Here is a 15,817-nt window from a genome sequence, read left to right as displayed (position 1 = left end):
CATCACAGGAAAAACCCACTCCATGATCGAGCACATCTCCAGGGAGCACTGCCACAAGAAAGCAACGTCCATCATCAAGGACTCCCACCATCCAGGATATGCTCTCTTCTTGCTGCTACCATCAGGAAGAAGGTACAGGAGCCTCAGGACTCACGCCACCAGGTTCAGGAACAGACAACTAATTGCACAACCTATGGATTCATTTTCAAGTAATCTGCAGCTCACGTTCTCATGTATTGATGGACATATTTATTTATCTGTTGATCAGGGTTGACTATGGATGTTGCGTCCTGGCTATCTTCATAGTCAATACACAAGTCAAGGCAGTACAATATGAAGAGCAAGCTGCTGCCCATGCAACAATTCCCCCTTTCCACAAACCCGATGAATCCAAAGGAACGGCAGAGACCGATACAATTTGGCACTAGTGGCATCCCAGAGTTGCCAGTCAACCTTGAACTTAACAAAAGACCGTCTTGGGGACTCCAGCTCCATATTTTTTCCTTGGGTTAATTCCTGACGTCTGCTTCTTGACAAGTTGTCAACAATGGCTGATTAGTCCCATCTGCCTGTTTATTTATCTATTTCGTGTGTTTGCACACATTATTTTCTTTTGCAGGTTAGTTGTTGTTAGTCCTTCTTGGTCTGCAGCTTTTATCGATTCTATTGTATTTTTTTGTTCTACTGTGAATGCCTGCAAGAAAATAATTCCCAGGATAGTATACGTACTTTGATAATAAATTTACTGAACTTCAGCAGAAGGGAAATGTAGAATATAGAAAAGGCCTTTGACACAGTGGCAGCAGGAAAGATAAAATGATCCCGTTGATCTCTGCACGAATAGTGGCGATGGAGTTACTAAAATTACATGTTAATGTTTAATTTTCAATTAAAAGATGTACCTAAGAAACGATGGATGAAGTCTGAATGTATCTGCAAAAAGGAGTTAAAGTGCAGTAAATGCTATAAATGTGAGGTGTGAGCTGGAATCGCTGATTTGTTTTTCAAATTGTTGAATATAGTGGAATATGGAAGAAGGTAATTACTGGGGAGCCCTATCTTTGTTCTGGGTGAGAATAGAAATGTGATGCACCAGAGATGGTTGAAGAACCTGTATTATAAAACCACGATACACATTCTCCAGCATTCCCAAAGTTCTCCCGCGGTTCATACTGCATGTTGACCATGACCACGGGCTTCGATACTACGAGTTGTCTTTACCAAGGTTAACACTCCCCTTGATAAGGATGGAAGGGGCTCTAGTGGCCTTACATGACACAGATGATTGAGGCATTGCCATCTAACGGAACAGCCAGAAGGCGCAGGTAATGCAGTCTGCCCATACTGTTGGGGGCGCTGCAGGTGGAAAAGTGCCGACTCTGCTTTCCAATGTCGGATGACGGCATCAGTCTGCGCCTCGGTGTTTGTCGATGTAAAGTTTTTTTCTTGAGTTTCTAATTGCAGGCGAAAGAAAATTAAAGGCTCGACGGCTGAGAGGGAGAAACCAATGAATTCACGGAGGCTGTTAGAATCAGGATGAGATTTGCAGGTAAAAAAGAAGTTCAGCTAAAAAAAAAATCACTCCGACAGTCTGTTCGATGAAGTTTAAAAATCTGAAAGTGGGATCTAATTTCCTGCTGGGCCTGTCGGTGGTGTAACTTTAAGATTTAGGAAATGCTTCACGTTCGGTCAGGTATAGTGTGTGTTCCACGAACTGACTTTCAAAATAAACACAAGAAACTTTACAGATAAAGATATCGGTTTGAAGTTGGTGTGTTTTTGTTGCAAAACAATTTCATTTGAGCATAAAATTAAAACATCAATAATAATGCCTTGATGTTTTGGTAACTTGACGAGAATATAGTCCCGAGTGCAAAACTAAGATGGCAATTAACGGGATTTCTGGCCTGTGCTGAAATGGCTTTTGGTAAAGATAACGGAATTTGCTTCTGAAGTAGTAAGAACATATTTTCCCAGATTTGCACTATTGACAGATATATATACGTGCATTGAAGGCTAATCCAATGTTAGTAGACAGTTTCTGAAATTATCAACTCTCAGCACCTTCAGCTGCATACAGAGAATTGTTAAAAAAAGGAAATACTTCCCCGCTATATTTAATATTTACGTTAAACTTATCATAGAGTTTAACTGTTGAGAGGTAATGGGTAAGATTAACGTTGAGGATCAGAGACGAGCTTTGGTTCGCACTCTATCTCTGAAGCAACAACAGAGGGATGTACTGACATTTTTTTTCTGATTCTGCATTGTTTCTTTGAGATCTGCTAAAGCTGCCAACATACAAATAGCAGGATTAGAGCCGTTGACCCTTCACATCTAGAAAGCCATTCCATAAGATCATAGCTGATCTGAATCTCAACTTCACGTCCCTGGCATCGTCACCCTAATTTATCAAGAATCTGACAACCTTATAAATAGTCAAGATTTCTTCTCCCACTGCCTTCCCAAATGTTTGTGATTCTTTGACTGAGATATAACTTGCCTCATCTTTGTTCTAAGTAGGCAAACTCATATGTTTCAAACAGTGACTCCTAGTTTCCAGAGAAGACATCCTTGCTTGCATCCACTCTACTAAGATTCTTTGGTATCTGTATTTGGTTTAGCTGGTAATCAAATGAGTTTCTGTGGGCAGCTCTTGCAATTGAGACATGAAAATCACTGTGCGCTGCAGGCACTGAACTGTGTTGGAAATGTTAAAGATTCTGCTCCAGGTAGAAGTGGATCTAATGAGTAAGATAGTGGGTTCTGCAAACAGATTGTAATGATGTTTTGGGCTCATGTTGTAGCATCATCCAGCTTCGCCTCCCACCATTTCTACCAGTCTATTTTACTTCTAATTGGTCACACTATTAGCCACCATTAAGTATTGGTTGAGAAATTTTCTGCAGTTTACTAACAGAATGTACTATAGAATATGTTCCTTGGGCATTGGGGTGATTCCTCTCTCTTACCAGTACAGTATATAATGTTCAGGTCACTTGTAGGCTAAGTGCTATCTTTCATCTTGTAGTAAATAACGATGTTTGATAATTATTGGTGTGTATATGGTGGCTTGTTTTAGTACTACGTGGCTGTATTTTTTTTTCCAACTATAACATAACTCATCCCACATTTAAGTTAAAAATCTGCTTTTCATCACCTATATTTCACTCTGTATTATCTGATTCACCCAGGTTCACCTGCACCCTGCCCCCCCCCATTCTACTCTACCTGATATCACATCCCCCATTCTACTCTACTCTACCCTACCCTCCCCTATATCCCAGCTTCTTTCCCTTTGCCCACCTGCTCCATTTGTCCATCACAAGTGCACCCTCCAATGTTCACATTTGTCCACCTCACCTCCCTTGCTCAATGCTCCATCTTTGTTTTCTATAAGACTCTATCATCTGTAGCCCTTTCTGTCTCCACGTATCTCCTCCCAGACTTTGTTGCTATTTCCACCCTTCCCTCCTCCACATGACTTTATCTCCCAATCATTCCACCTCATCTGCATCCAGCCTGCCAGCTCTCGCCAACACCTCCACCTTACTTCTTTACAACCTTCTTGAGGTTCTTTCCTCTCTCTCTATTCTTTTCGTCCTGACAGAGTCGCAACCCAAGACATCAGCAGTCCATTCCCATCTATAGATGCTAGTTCACCTGCTGAATTGATCTGGCAGTTCATTTTTATTTATTTATCTAACCTTGTCTTGAACATTAAGATCATGTACGATTCTGAAAATGCTCTTCAATCAATCATGCAATCTCTTCTAAGCCTCTTGCATTCAAACTTTTAATTGTATGCCCATGCTCCGAATTCCCATGTCACTGCGAGCATCCATTTTCATCTCTTTGCTAGTATCTGTTCTTGGGATATCTTCAAACATAGCCACACTCCATTGTTGGCCCTTCACGAGTTCTTTGGGGCCAGGTCAGGTATTAGTGCCAGCAAATACAACATCTGCAGAGAGAGAAACAGCTTATATTTTAGGGTGATGACTTTTAGAATTGTTTCCACAGTTCCTGTTTATATAATATCAGATTTCCGGCATCAGCGGGAATTTGGACTTCAGCTTGTGACAGTTGTTAACCTTCCTTAATAACTTTATTATAATGCTATTGTGTTGCCTCAAAGTTTTTCCTGATGCAAATTTCAAATGTTTTCAATGCCTGTGTTTCCTCACATTCAGCAGTATCTATACTGTGCCTTCTCTTAATATCTCACTATCCCTTTACACACTCCTATTTTGTATTTAAAGTATAATTTGCCAAAATATATGCTTCTCATATGGCACCAAATTTCATCTGTCTTTTTTTCCTGTTCCATCATCGTATGTCTTGCTGTGTGATTAGGTTCCCAGAATTAGCTGCTATATAATTTTGGTGGCATCTGCAGACTTTATCTCCCACTTGGTTCTGCATTCAAATTCTGGTTAGACATGGAGAATAGGTGTGATCCTAGAATGATAATAATCCTTTTCTGACAACTCTGAGAAATTGTTGCTAATACTCTCCTTTCATTTTGACTCTCGTTTTGCTCTTGCTGAAATTTCCCTCATTCAGTAATCCTTTGCTAATTTGTTAAAAGGTATCTGAGCACAACATTTAGTACAGTCTCTCTCAATAGCTGTTAGCTCTTTAAAAAGAACTAGTGTCATTTATGGCCTTTTCTGAAATACATTTTGGTTGCTTTTAATTATCTTAGCCTGACTTGCTGAGTTTTTCCAACATTTTGTTTGTGTTGCTCAAGATTTGCAGCACCTGCAGCATCCCTTCTGTATATAATGATCTTTTAATTTTGGATTTCAGGTATTTTACCTATAAAGATTAACAAATTTCTTTGTCATTATTAAATTAAAAGCCTTTAATTATCTATGTTGTCTCAGTGTCCCTATGAGGTTGGCAGCTCTTCAAGTCCTCTACTGCCTCAGTTGAACTATTTACCTAATTTTGTCAGAAATCCTCATTTATTTGTTACTTCCTGCCACCTTTACCTCCTTTAGTTCAGTTGTTTTCTCTTATACAGTCCTTCTGTTTTTGATAACAAAGAAAAGACCACAATATAAAGAAAAATTATAGCTCAAGGAGGGATAATTTCTTTTTAATTTTTTATAATGCTAGAAAAATCTTGTAGATTTTGTTACGCGATTTGTTTCCTAGTTCACTGTATATTTATGGAGCTCTTCATATACACTTTAAGTGATGGTTGAAGAGGTTTGAAGTTGTCAAAATACTTGCAGAGAAAAGGGAAACTAAGCTTTTCGGGATTACTTTAGTACTGGAAAAGTTTCACTGGACTGCGATGGTAACTAAATATGAAATGACAATTGAAGAAGAGCTGTTAGTTGTAAGACAGGCTTTTGCGCCATCGGAAAATTAGCAACTATACCAACTGTGGAATATAAAATAGTGCACCATAAGAATCCATTTTGTTAAGTAGAATCTGTGGAGGCAAAAGGTGTAAGTCAAAGTTGCTGATCCTGACTGAGAGGCAACAGGGAAAATTGCCAATATGTAGCAGTACGTATTGGTGGTGGAATGGGGATGGTACAGAGGCTAGAACTGAGTGGAGGAGGAGCAGAAGGGTGGCGTATCTGATTGTATGTCCTTTTAACCCTCCTTTGCACTCTTCCATTGCTATGGAGAGGCTGAACGTAAATTGGAAGAGCAAGACCTCACATTCTGCTTGAGTAGCACACAGTTTAATAATAGTATGAATGTTGAATATTCCAATTCCAATGCTCTTCTCCCCCACACACTCATCTATATGCTTAGTTTTCTTCTATCTTTATTCGTTTCTGCCATCACCTCACTCACCCAGGTTTCATTTATCAATCATCTCCTCTCCATGTGGCTCCATCTCTCACCAACCAGCCTCAGTGCTTTCTCTCCATCCCCCAACTGGTCCCTTCTGCCTATCAAACTGTATCCCATCTTCTGCTCACTGTTGTATACTGGACTTTTCTGTTCCCTCTCATTTATGATGCAATCCAGAACATTAACCTGTACCTTTTCAAGACTTAAGATCAAGATTGGTCAATGTCATTTCCCATGCACAATTGTAAAGGAGAATGAAATAATTGCTATTCTTGATCCTTTACACCACAACAAAAATCACTGAACATAAGGAACACATGATGTTTCTGGCCCTTTTCTGGCACCTTTCTCTAAATATGTCCTTGATGGTGCCAGTGATGTGTTGACTACCGGTTGTATATTCCTCCTGTCTGCCACAGTGCAGTTTCTATACCAAGCAGTGATACAGCTTGTCAGGATGCTCTCTATACATATCTGTAGAATCATGTGAATATGGATGTGCAAAGTCCAGCTCTTTTCAGCCTCCTCAGAAAGCAGAGGCATTGGTGAGCTTTCTTGACGGTGTATGATGTATTCTGGGACCGTGAGAGGTTGTGTGTGATGTGAATTCCCAGGAGTTTGACTCTGCTTGCAGTTTCCACTGCTGTGCCACTGATGTAAAGTGGTGCGAGTTCTCCTGAAGTCGATAATTTTTATCTTGTTGACGTTAAAGAAGAGATCATTTCCCTGGCACCAGGCCTCAAGCTCTTCCTCCTCCTCTCTGCTGTCTCATCGTTGTCAGTGATGAGCCCCACACTGTCGTGTCATCAGCAAACTTGCCTCAAGTGATGCTGCTTAACCCACTGTGTTCTTACAGCTTTCTGTTTTCCTGATTTGCATTCTGCAATCTCTTTGGCCTTCATACCTTTAATAGTTTCATCTAAGTCATTTATATAAATAGTGAAAAAGAAGTTCAAGCCCCATCACTTGTGGCACACGACTTGTTACATCTTTTCAACTAGGCAAACAAGACACGACTGGGTTTATTTAGTTTCCTTTTAGCTACCTGATCTATCATCCATGCCAACACTATATACAACAACCTGCGCAATTTCTTATAAAATGGCTTCTGGAAATTTAAATATGATACTAATATACAGTTTTATCCTTATCAATGACACATTTTACTACTTCAAACAATACCAATAATTTCCTTTCACAAAGTCATATTGACTTTGCTTGAATATTTCAAATTTTTATGTGCTCTTCTATGGCATTTTTAATAATGTTAACATTTCCTCTCTGACAGATGTTAACTGACCTATAGATGATTCTTTCCTTAAGAAAATGGAAGGTTGAAGCTAAGGGTAGCACAGCTATTCTTGTTTACAACTAAATAAAGACTAAATAAAACTAAATAAATGAATGATATCCTTGTGGCAGTATCACAAAATATGCAGTTTCTAATTAAATTATGTTCTGGAAATCTTAATGGTTTTACTCCTAGGCAGAGAGTGGCTTCTCTGTATTTTGGGTATGTGGTGGAATTTCTGGTTTCCTTGCCAACCAGCAGCAACATGATCTCAGTTAGACGATCCATGATAGAGGCAGACAAATTGCAAGTAGGTCTAAATAGCTTCCAGCCTAGAGATTGCTATCCAAATTGTTGACGTCTTCTTTGCTTTAATTATTATATTTGTGTGAAATTCTTTGCTTACAGGAGTGAAACTTAATAAAGGAAATTGGAAAAAGCAATGTTCTCAACACTGAGAAGCAGAGCCGTAACCAGTGCTTTGCTCATGTTCCTCTGTTTCTCATTTTGAATGCCTGTTTTATTAAAGAGGGTAAAATAAGTGAGAAGAAGGTTTAGTGCAGTGCAGCTGTTGTAGCGAAAAATGCCCTTTTTGCCACCTGCACACACAAAACGCTGAAGGAACTTGGCAGGCCAGGCAGCATCTATGGAAATGAATCCAGTCGACGTTTCAGGCCGAGACCCTTCAGCAGTCCTCCTGAGTTTCTCCAGCATTTTGTGTGTGTTGCTTGGATTTCCAGCATCTGCAGATGTTATCTTGTTTGTTTCTCTTTGCAACCTGCACAGGTTTCTTTGAATAGTGAGATTCAGGCAATGGCAGCTTAATTCCTGGTGGAATGAAAACCCTTTGTCTAAATTTATATGTGGGGCCAATAAGGATGATTTGTATCCAGCCTAGGTGTTGCTGTTGCATTGCTCCAGGGTCTCAGCTTTGATCCTGATACTTGGCACTGTCTGAGTAGAAATTTGCATGTTCTCCCACGTTTCTGAATAGGCTTGCCCTCAATGCTACTGTTTACTTCCAAGACATGCCAGTAAATTAATTAGCTACTTACAAGGGCATTGTTGAAGAAGGGTTTGTGGAATATGTCAGGGTTTGCTTTTTATAGTCTATTCAGGACAGGAAAGTTTAGTTTTGATGTGATGTAATGAGGACGGATTAATGAGGGACCTTCTGGTTAAAGAGTTCCCTGAGGGTACTGACCACAATATGAAAGAGTTCGAAGTGCAGTTTGATAATGAACACTGTCAGTCCATAATCAGCTTGTCAATTTACACAAGAATAATGGTAATTGTTTGAGGGAAGAACTGCTAAATGGAGTGAATAATCAGCATGGGATTAAGAGACGGGTAAGTAGAGGAACACTGGGAGATACTCAACCAGCTAGAGTTCATCCCAATCAAAAAGGGGGGACTCTTTCAGAAAGAGGCATGCTTAACAAAGGAGAAAGGGCAATGTTAAATTGGAGAGTATGGTATACAGAAGTGGGAAAGACTGGTAATAGACTAGTCTTGGAACTTACAGGATCTGGCAGCAGAATATCTAAAAGCTCATAAGAAAGGAGAAAATTAATTTTGCGAGTAAACTTGCATGTAGTATAAAAACAAACTGTAAGAGATATACCAATAGGGACAGGGAAGCCCAGGTAACATGGAGCCTCGAGAAAGCAAGGCTGGTGAATTAATAATGACAAGCAAACAAGGAAAGTGCAATATGTTGAATAATATATTTTACTTGACTCTTCACCATGATCCTGAAAATATCAGACAAGCTAACTTCAAATAACATGCTAAAACTTTTAATAATCCTCATTATAATGGATAAAGTATTGAGAAAGTCAAAGTGGGGTGGGAGACTAAAGGCAGACAAATTACCCTGGACCCAGTGGACTAGGGTTTTAAAGGGAGTGGCTGCAGAGATGGTTGATCCATTGCTTCAATTTTTTGATAACTTGCTCAACTCTGGGAGGATGCTAGAAGAAAAGAAGCCAATTTATTTATTTATTGAGAGGCAGTGTGGAACAGCCCCTTTCAGCCCTTCAAGTCACACTGACTAGCAACCCCCAGTTTAACCTTGGCATAATCACAGGACAATTTACAATGACCAATTAACCTACCAACTGTGCATCTTCGGACTGGTAGAGGAAACCAGAGCACCCAGAAGAAACCCATACAGTCACGAGTAAATGCATAAACTTCTTACAAGCAATGGCAGGAGGTGATTCTCTTGTTCAGAAAAGAAGAAAGGCAGAAGTTGGGGAATGTCAGAAACACACTGAGTCTCAGCAATTTGCAGAACGGTAAACTTTATTTTTCGAGTCTGCAGAGTCGGACCCAACCAGCTCCTGCTAGATTGAGTGCCGAATTACACTTTGCACAGTTTTTTATACCCTACTTGTTTACGAGTTTGTGAGTTGCACCCATGTGAGGTGCAGACATTCTTCCTTAATCTCATTACAAAATTACAAATGTGATTACCCTTTGGCCCACTTATCAGCCTCAGCGCATTAACACCGTTATTGTTCAACCGTTAAGCATGTCTTCCCGTTACCCGTATCGCTTCTTTAATCAGCAAGCTATTGTTTCATCCTGATTTTGCAAATTGGTTTATACGTTGCCCTGCAAGTTGCTTTGCACGTTCTTTCTGTGTCAGCACATTCTAAATGGACTCCTTAAGAACCGTCTTTAATTTAATCATTTCTCTCAGGGAACTACAGGCCATTTAAACAGCTAATATTGGCAAGATATTAGAATCGTGAAGAATAGGAGCTGGAGCTAATCATTTAGGACAGCTGAATGTAATCCTAACCGATGTGCGTTTTTGAAAGTTAGTTGTTCATTATTTCATTAATGACTTAGAGGAAGGAACAGTATGTAAAGTTTCCAAATTTGCATATAATATAAAATAAGTAGAAGAGCATATTGTAATTTTGAGACTGTGAATCTGCAATGGGATAGTAAATTGAGTGAGTGGGCATATAGTGTTTATTGTGGGCAAGTGTGATGTCAGAGTTTCATTTGGGGAAGTCTTCAAGTCAAGTCAAGTCACTTTTATTGTCATTTTGACCATAACTGCTGGTACAGTACATAGTAAAAATGAGACAACGTTTTTTCAGGACCATGGTGTTACATGACACAGTACAAAAACTAGACTGAACTACGTAAATAACAACACAGAAAAAAATTACACTAGACTACAGACCTACCCAGGACTGCATAAATTGCACAAAACAGTGCAGGCATTACAATAAATAATAAACAGGACAATAGGGCAGTAAGGTCTCAGTCCAGGCTCTAGGTATTGAGGAGTCTGATAGCATGAGGGAAGAAACTGTTACACAATTTGGTCGTGAGAGCCCGAATGCTTCAGTGCCTTTTCCCAGATGGCAGGAGGGAGAAAAGTTTGTATGAGGGGTGTATGGGGTCCTTCATAATGCTGTTTGCTTTGCGGATGCAGCGTGTAGTGTAAATGTCCGAGATGGCAGGAAGAGAGACACCGATGATCTTCTCTGCTGACCTCACTATACACAGCAGGGTCTTGCAATCCGAGATGGTGCAATTTCCAAACCAGGCAGTGATGCAGCTGCTCAGGATGCTCTCAGTACAACCCCTGTAGAATGTGATGAAGATGGGGGGGTAGGAGATGGACTTTCCTCAGCCTTCACAGAAAGTAGAGACGCTGCTGGGCTTTCTTTGCTATGGACCTGGTGTTGAGGGACCAGATGAGATTCTCTGCCAGGTGAACAGCAAGAAAATTCAGTAAGAGAAATCAAAGGCAGATTTTTATCCAAATGGAGAGGGACTGCGAGTGAGTGAAGTACAGAGGGAACTCGGTGTTCTAGTGCATGAATCACAAAGTAAACTCGTAGGCTGCTCCAATGCATAGTTACAATAGCAAACGGCCTTTTAGATTTGCATTGAGGGATTGGAGTTTAAGAGGAAGGGAGGTTTTCTTTTATTTGTTCAGGGTTCTGGTATGGCCTCACTTTAAATACTAAGAAGAGTTTTGGTCCATTGCCTTAAAAAAAATCACAACCATGGGAGAGCCATCAAACTAATTCCTAGGATGATGCGGTTTCCTGCAAAGAGCAACTAGATAGTTGGGGCCTGTATTGCTTTAACTTTAGAAGAATAGGCAATGACATTATTCCACCATAAAAAGGTCTTGAGGGGCTTGTCAAAATAGATACTGAGATATTTTCATTGGTGGGAAAACTACAGATGGTTTGGTCAGTTCATAATGAAGTATGTTGAAATTTGTATTCACAGTAGGTGCTAATCTCTGGAATTCTGTCCTTTGGTGGTGCTTGAAGCTGCATCATTGTAAGTATTTCAAGAAGAGGTGGATAAATATTTGATAAATCAAGGAATAGAGAGGTGTGTATAAATGGCTCAGAACAGGTTGTGATCTCAGCATAGATCAGCCATGATCATTTTAAATAGTGTAACAAGCTTAGGCTGGATGGACTGAATCACCATCACCTGTGTCATAAAAAATATGTGGGAACATAAATGACTTGTTACTCTGAGGATGAGTGAAGAATAAATTACAGAGCAAGTAAGTTTTATTTTGCATTTCTCTTGCAGGACTTGTGATCACGTGAACCTAAGTCTTAATCTTAGTTATATAAGAGCAGAGAGACAATGAGAATTTGATAGAATTTTCATGAAATTAGTTGGCTACTGTAAATTGCCTCTTCCTTGTATCTATAATTTAATTTTTAAACATGTAATACATTTATATGTGTTAAAATTATCTTTATTCCATTTTAAGACAATTTTAACCAACCCTTGATACACCAACTATATCCTTGGTCATAGGTATCTTAAGATATTTTTGACTTCTGACTTAGACCTTAGACAAGAAATGCATACAGTGGATTCTGGTTAATTGGGGCAAGTCTTAAAAGAACAGAAAAGAATCAAGAAAGTAGCAGGGGTTCCCTTTGCTCATTTGGGACAATATGCTGCTTAATTGGGACAGGAGACTTGCTGAACAGTTTCTAACTAGCATCAGTAGCGTGCACTTTGTGGCCATTAGACATTGCATCATACTTAGAGTGAACTGTTTTTAAATAGCATCATTTGCACGTGTTTGTGTTCAAAAAGCAGTGATTTTTGTCACTGATAGTTGGCGAGTAGTGAGCAATAAGACAATTCCCTGCTGGAAGTGAAGATGAAACTATTTCACTACTTCAGCAATTTAGGAACTATGAAGAATTTGAAGGTATTTATAATCATCTTGAATGTTTCAATGAAATTGAAGATTTGGAGGATGCAGTTGTTCGAAAGCATTGTCTGAAAGCAGTCCATTATCTGCATTAAGTGTCTGTGCTGACTTTGTTTCTTTACAGTCAATCAAAAGAACACAGAAATGTGCACTGGATCAGTTCTTCAGTCAATAAGGCTATATCCACACTAGACCAGATAATTTTGAAAACACCGGTTTCATGTAACAACGATAGGCGTCCACGCTATGCGTTTTTAAAAATATCTCTATCCATATTGAAACGGAAATTTCAGCGAATCTCCTCCGAGGACACATCTACCAAAAATAAATGACATGTTTGGTGTCGAATCTCACCGTAAGAGTGCGAGTTTGTGTAGTTACAGACTAGAAAAACTTAAACCGATGGACAGCTATTGGCTTTCGCGCAGGAGAACTTAAAAGTTTAAAAAAAACAAATACTGGCGCATACGGAGGCAACCGACAGGGAGTTCACGGACAGATTGATCCAGCTGACGATGAACATTGAAAAACTGAGTAACTCTGTTGCATTAATAAAGCCCCTTGTTAAATGTATAAAACATGTCTGCATCAGTTTTATCTTGTATTTCCATACAATGTTACATTAGGCTGTTACACATCTATTGTCAGAGAAGTACTTGCATAAATAGGTAAACCATCTTCATACAAGCAAGGACAGAAAACAGGGCAAAGTGAGTATACTTATTTATTCAGTAAGTTATGGGTCAAAGTATTTGGTGAGTAACATTTCTAACAAAACTGGTGTCAGTTTCGTTGCTGTCTGTTCTGAAATTGTTAGGTTGCATTCAAGAAAACAATGAAATAGAGTGCTGCCGTCTGAGAGTGAATTCAGAAGTCTCTGGTTACCCCGTCCACACTGATCCGGCCAATCCGGCGTTTTCAAAAATACACAGTTTGGAGAGCGTTTCTGAAAAGCTCCGGTTTTGGGGGACGAAAATGCCGTTTTAGTGTGGACGAAGGGTAAAAATGAAGAGAAAAAGCTTTGGTTACGGATTTATCCGGTGTAGTGTGGATGTAGCCTAAGTATTAGGAACTAATATACAGCTTTATAGTAATGTGGTAGTGTTCTAATTTGTTCTGTATTTAATTTAAATAGATTATTTGTTACTCAGTTAAATGGCAGTTTGTCATTTTTATACCTTTTCAACTATTTCCATGAAACTTCAGCTAATTAGGGCCAAAATGTATGAGTCCTGATGTGTCCCAGTTAACTGACATCCACTGTATTTTCCAGTCTCTCTTTTGTGAAGATATTCAACACACCTTTGATGAATTAGATGAATAACAAAGCAACTCTATAATACACTTGAACATGACAAAAATTGCATTTAGGATTATATCCCACAACTCCCATCTTTTTTTCATGAAAGTAGGAAAACTAAGAGCTGTATTCCTGGTTTACTGAGGATGTTCGATAGTTGTGGCAAGGCTTGAATGCTATCACCTCTTTAAAAAGTTAAATCAAGTGACATAGGCGATGGCAAGGCTTTGCTTCCAAGTGAGTTCAATGTTTTCTTTAACCGTCAAAACATGAAGGAACCAATACAAACTCCCGCATCCCCTGTTGATCGTATGATTTTGGTCTCTTAGGCTGATGTGCGAACAGCCTTCAGAAGGGAGAACCCATGAAAAGCAACCAGCCTAAAAGGGGTACCTGGCCAGTACTAAAGACCTGTGCTGACAAACTGGCTGGTGTGTTCATCGAGATCTTTAATCTCCCGCTTTGGCAGTGTGTGGTACCCACCTGCTTCAAGCAGGCTTCAGTTATTCCGGTGCCCAAGAAGAGCGTGTGACCTACCTCAATGACTACTGACCAATAGAACTTACATCCATAGTAATGAAGTGTTTTGAAAGGTTGGTGATGAAATATATCAACTTCTGCCTGAGAAGCTATTTAGATTCACACTAATTTGCCTACCAGAGCAACAGGTCCAGTGCAGATGCCATCTCGGTGACTCTTCACTCAACCCTGGAACATCTGGGCAGCAGGATGCTCTTTATCAACTACAGATCAGCATTCAATACCATCATCCCCTCAACTCTAATCAATAAACTCCAAGACCTTGGCCTCAATACCTCCTTGTGCAATTGGATCCTTACTTGCAGACCCCCGTCAGTTTGGATTGGTAACAACATCTTCATAATCTCCATCAGCACAGATATACCATGAGGCTGTGTGCTTAGCCCCCCGCCCTACTCACTTTACTCTTATGGCTCTGTGGCTAAGCACAGCTCCAATGCCATAATCAAGTTTGCAGATGACACCACTGTTGTGGGCCGAATCAAAGGAGGTGACATTTCAGCATATAGGAGGGAGATAGTAAATCTAGCTGAGCGCTGTGACAACAGCAGACTCTTATTTATTTATTTGTTTGTTTGTTTATTTATTTATTTATATTTTTTCTCTTATATATTATGTATTACATTGAACTGTTGCTGCTAAGATAACAAATTTCACGACACATGCCGGTGATATTAAACCTGATTCTGATTCTTACTCAATGTCAGCAAGACCAAGGAATTTATTATTGAGGAGGGAACTGGAGGTCCATGAACCAATCCTCATCAGAGGGTCAGCACATTTAAATTCTTCAGTGTTACCATTTCAGAGGATCTGTTCTGGGCCCAGTACGTAAGTGCAGTTATGAAGAAAGCACAGCAGCACCTTTACTTCCTTAGGATTTTACAAATATTTGGCACGACATTTAAAACTTTGGTGAACTTCTTTGTGTGGAGGAGAGTGTATTGACTGGTTGCTTCACAGCCTGGTATGGAAACACCAATGCCCTTCAACAGAACATCCTTCAAAAAGTAGTGGACATGGTCTAGTCCATCACAGATAAAGCTCTCCCAACCACTGAGCACTGAGCAAAAATCTGCAAGAAATGCTGTCCTCCTGTTGCAGGAAAGAAGCATTCATCGTCAGAGACCCCCGCCACCTAGGAAATGCTGTTGTTTCGCTGCTGCCATCAGGAGGGAGGTACAGGAGCCTCAGGACTCACACCACCAGGTTCAGGAACGGTTACTCAACCATCAGGCTCTTGAACAAAGCAGAAACGTCACTCAACTTCACTTGCCCATCATTGAAATGTTCCCACAAACTTTTAAGAATCAAAATCAGGCTTCTTATCACTGACGAATGTTGTGAATTTGGTGCTTTGCAGAAAATCTTTCATACTTTTAGACTTGACTGTGCTAGTGAGCACTTGACTTGTCTCCTTCACTCCACCTAATTAAATAAGAGCTCATCCAAAATCCATGCCTAAACCGAGTTCTAGTCACCCATTATCCTTGTATTTCATGGCCTACTTTGGCTCCCAGTTGAATAACGTCTCCATTTCTAAGATTTTTGTTTTCGAATTACTCGTGGCTTTACTTTTCTCTACCTAGATTTTTTTTTCCCCAGCCATGCAGCTCTGCTAGAAATCTCTACTTTT

At 39.8% G+C, this 15,817-nt stretch overlaps 1 protein-coding gene and 1 non-coding gene across 3 annotated transcripts in view; both read left to right on the top strand.

Annotated features, from left to right (window-relative positions):
• The first annotated feature begins 1,208 nt into the window (after positions 1–1,208).
• LOC132407229 (U6atac minor spliceosomal RNA) lies at positions 1,209–1,337 on the top strand. The gene has a single exon (XR_009516416.1). It is a non-coding gene; the product is annotated as a U6atac minor spliceosomal RNA (small nuclear RNA).
• Positions 1,338–1,405: 68 nt separating this feature from the next.
• The window catches only part of LOC132406938 (ataxin-1-like), a 28,620-nt gene continuing 14,208 nt past the window's right edge, over positions 1,406–15,817 (top strand). The window contains exons 1-2 of one of the 2 annotated variants that reach the window (XM_059993079.1): positions 1,406–1,549; positions 11,381–11,434. The gene's annotated coding sequence lies outside the window, so the exon portion shown is untranslated. The remainder of the gene's footprint in view (positions 1,550–11,380; positions 11,435–15,817) is intronic. The other variant, XM_059993078.1, reaches the window with a different exon arrangement.

This window comes from Hypanus sabinus, chromosome 17, assembly GCF_030144855.1.
Source record: "Hypanus sabinus isolate sHypSab1 chromosome 17, sHypSab1.hap1, whole genome shotgun sequence".
Taxonomy (NCBI): domain Eukaryota; kingdom Metazoa; phylum Chordata; class Chondrichthyes; order Myliobatiformes; family Dasyatidae; genus Hypanus; species Hypanus sabinus.
The sequence above is the reverse complement of the archived record's forward strand: the minus strand, read 5'-3'. Positions and strand labels throughout refer to the sequence as shown.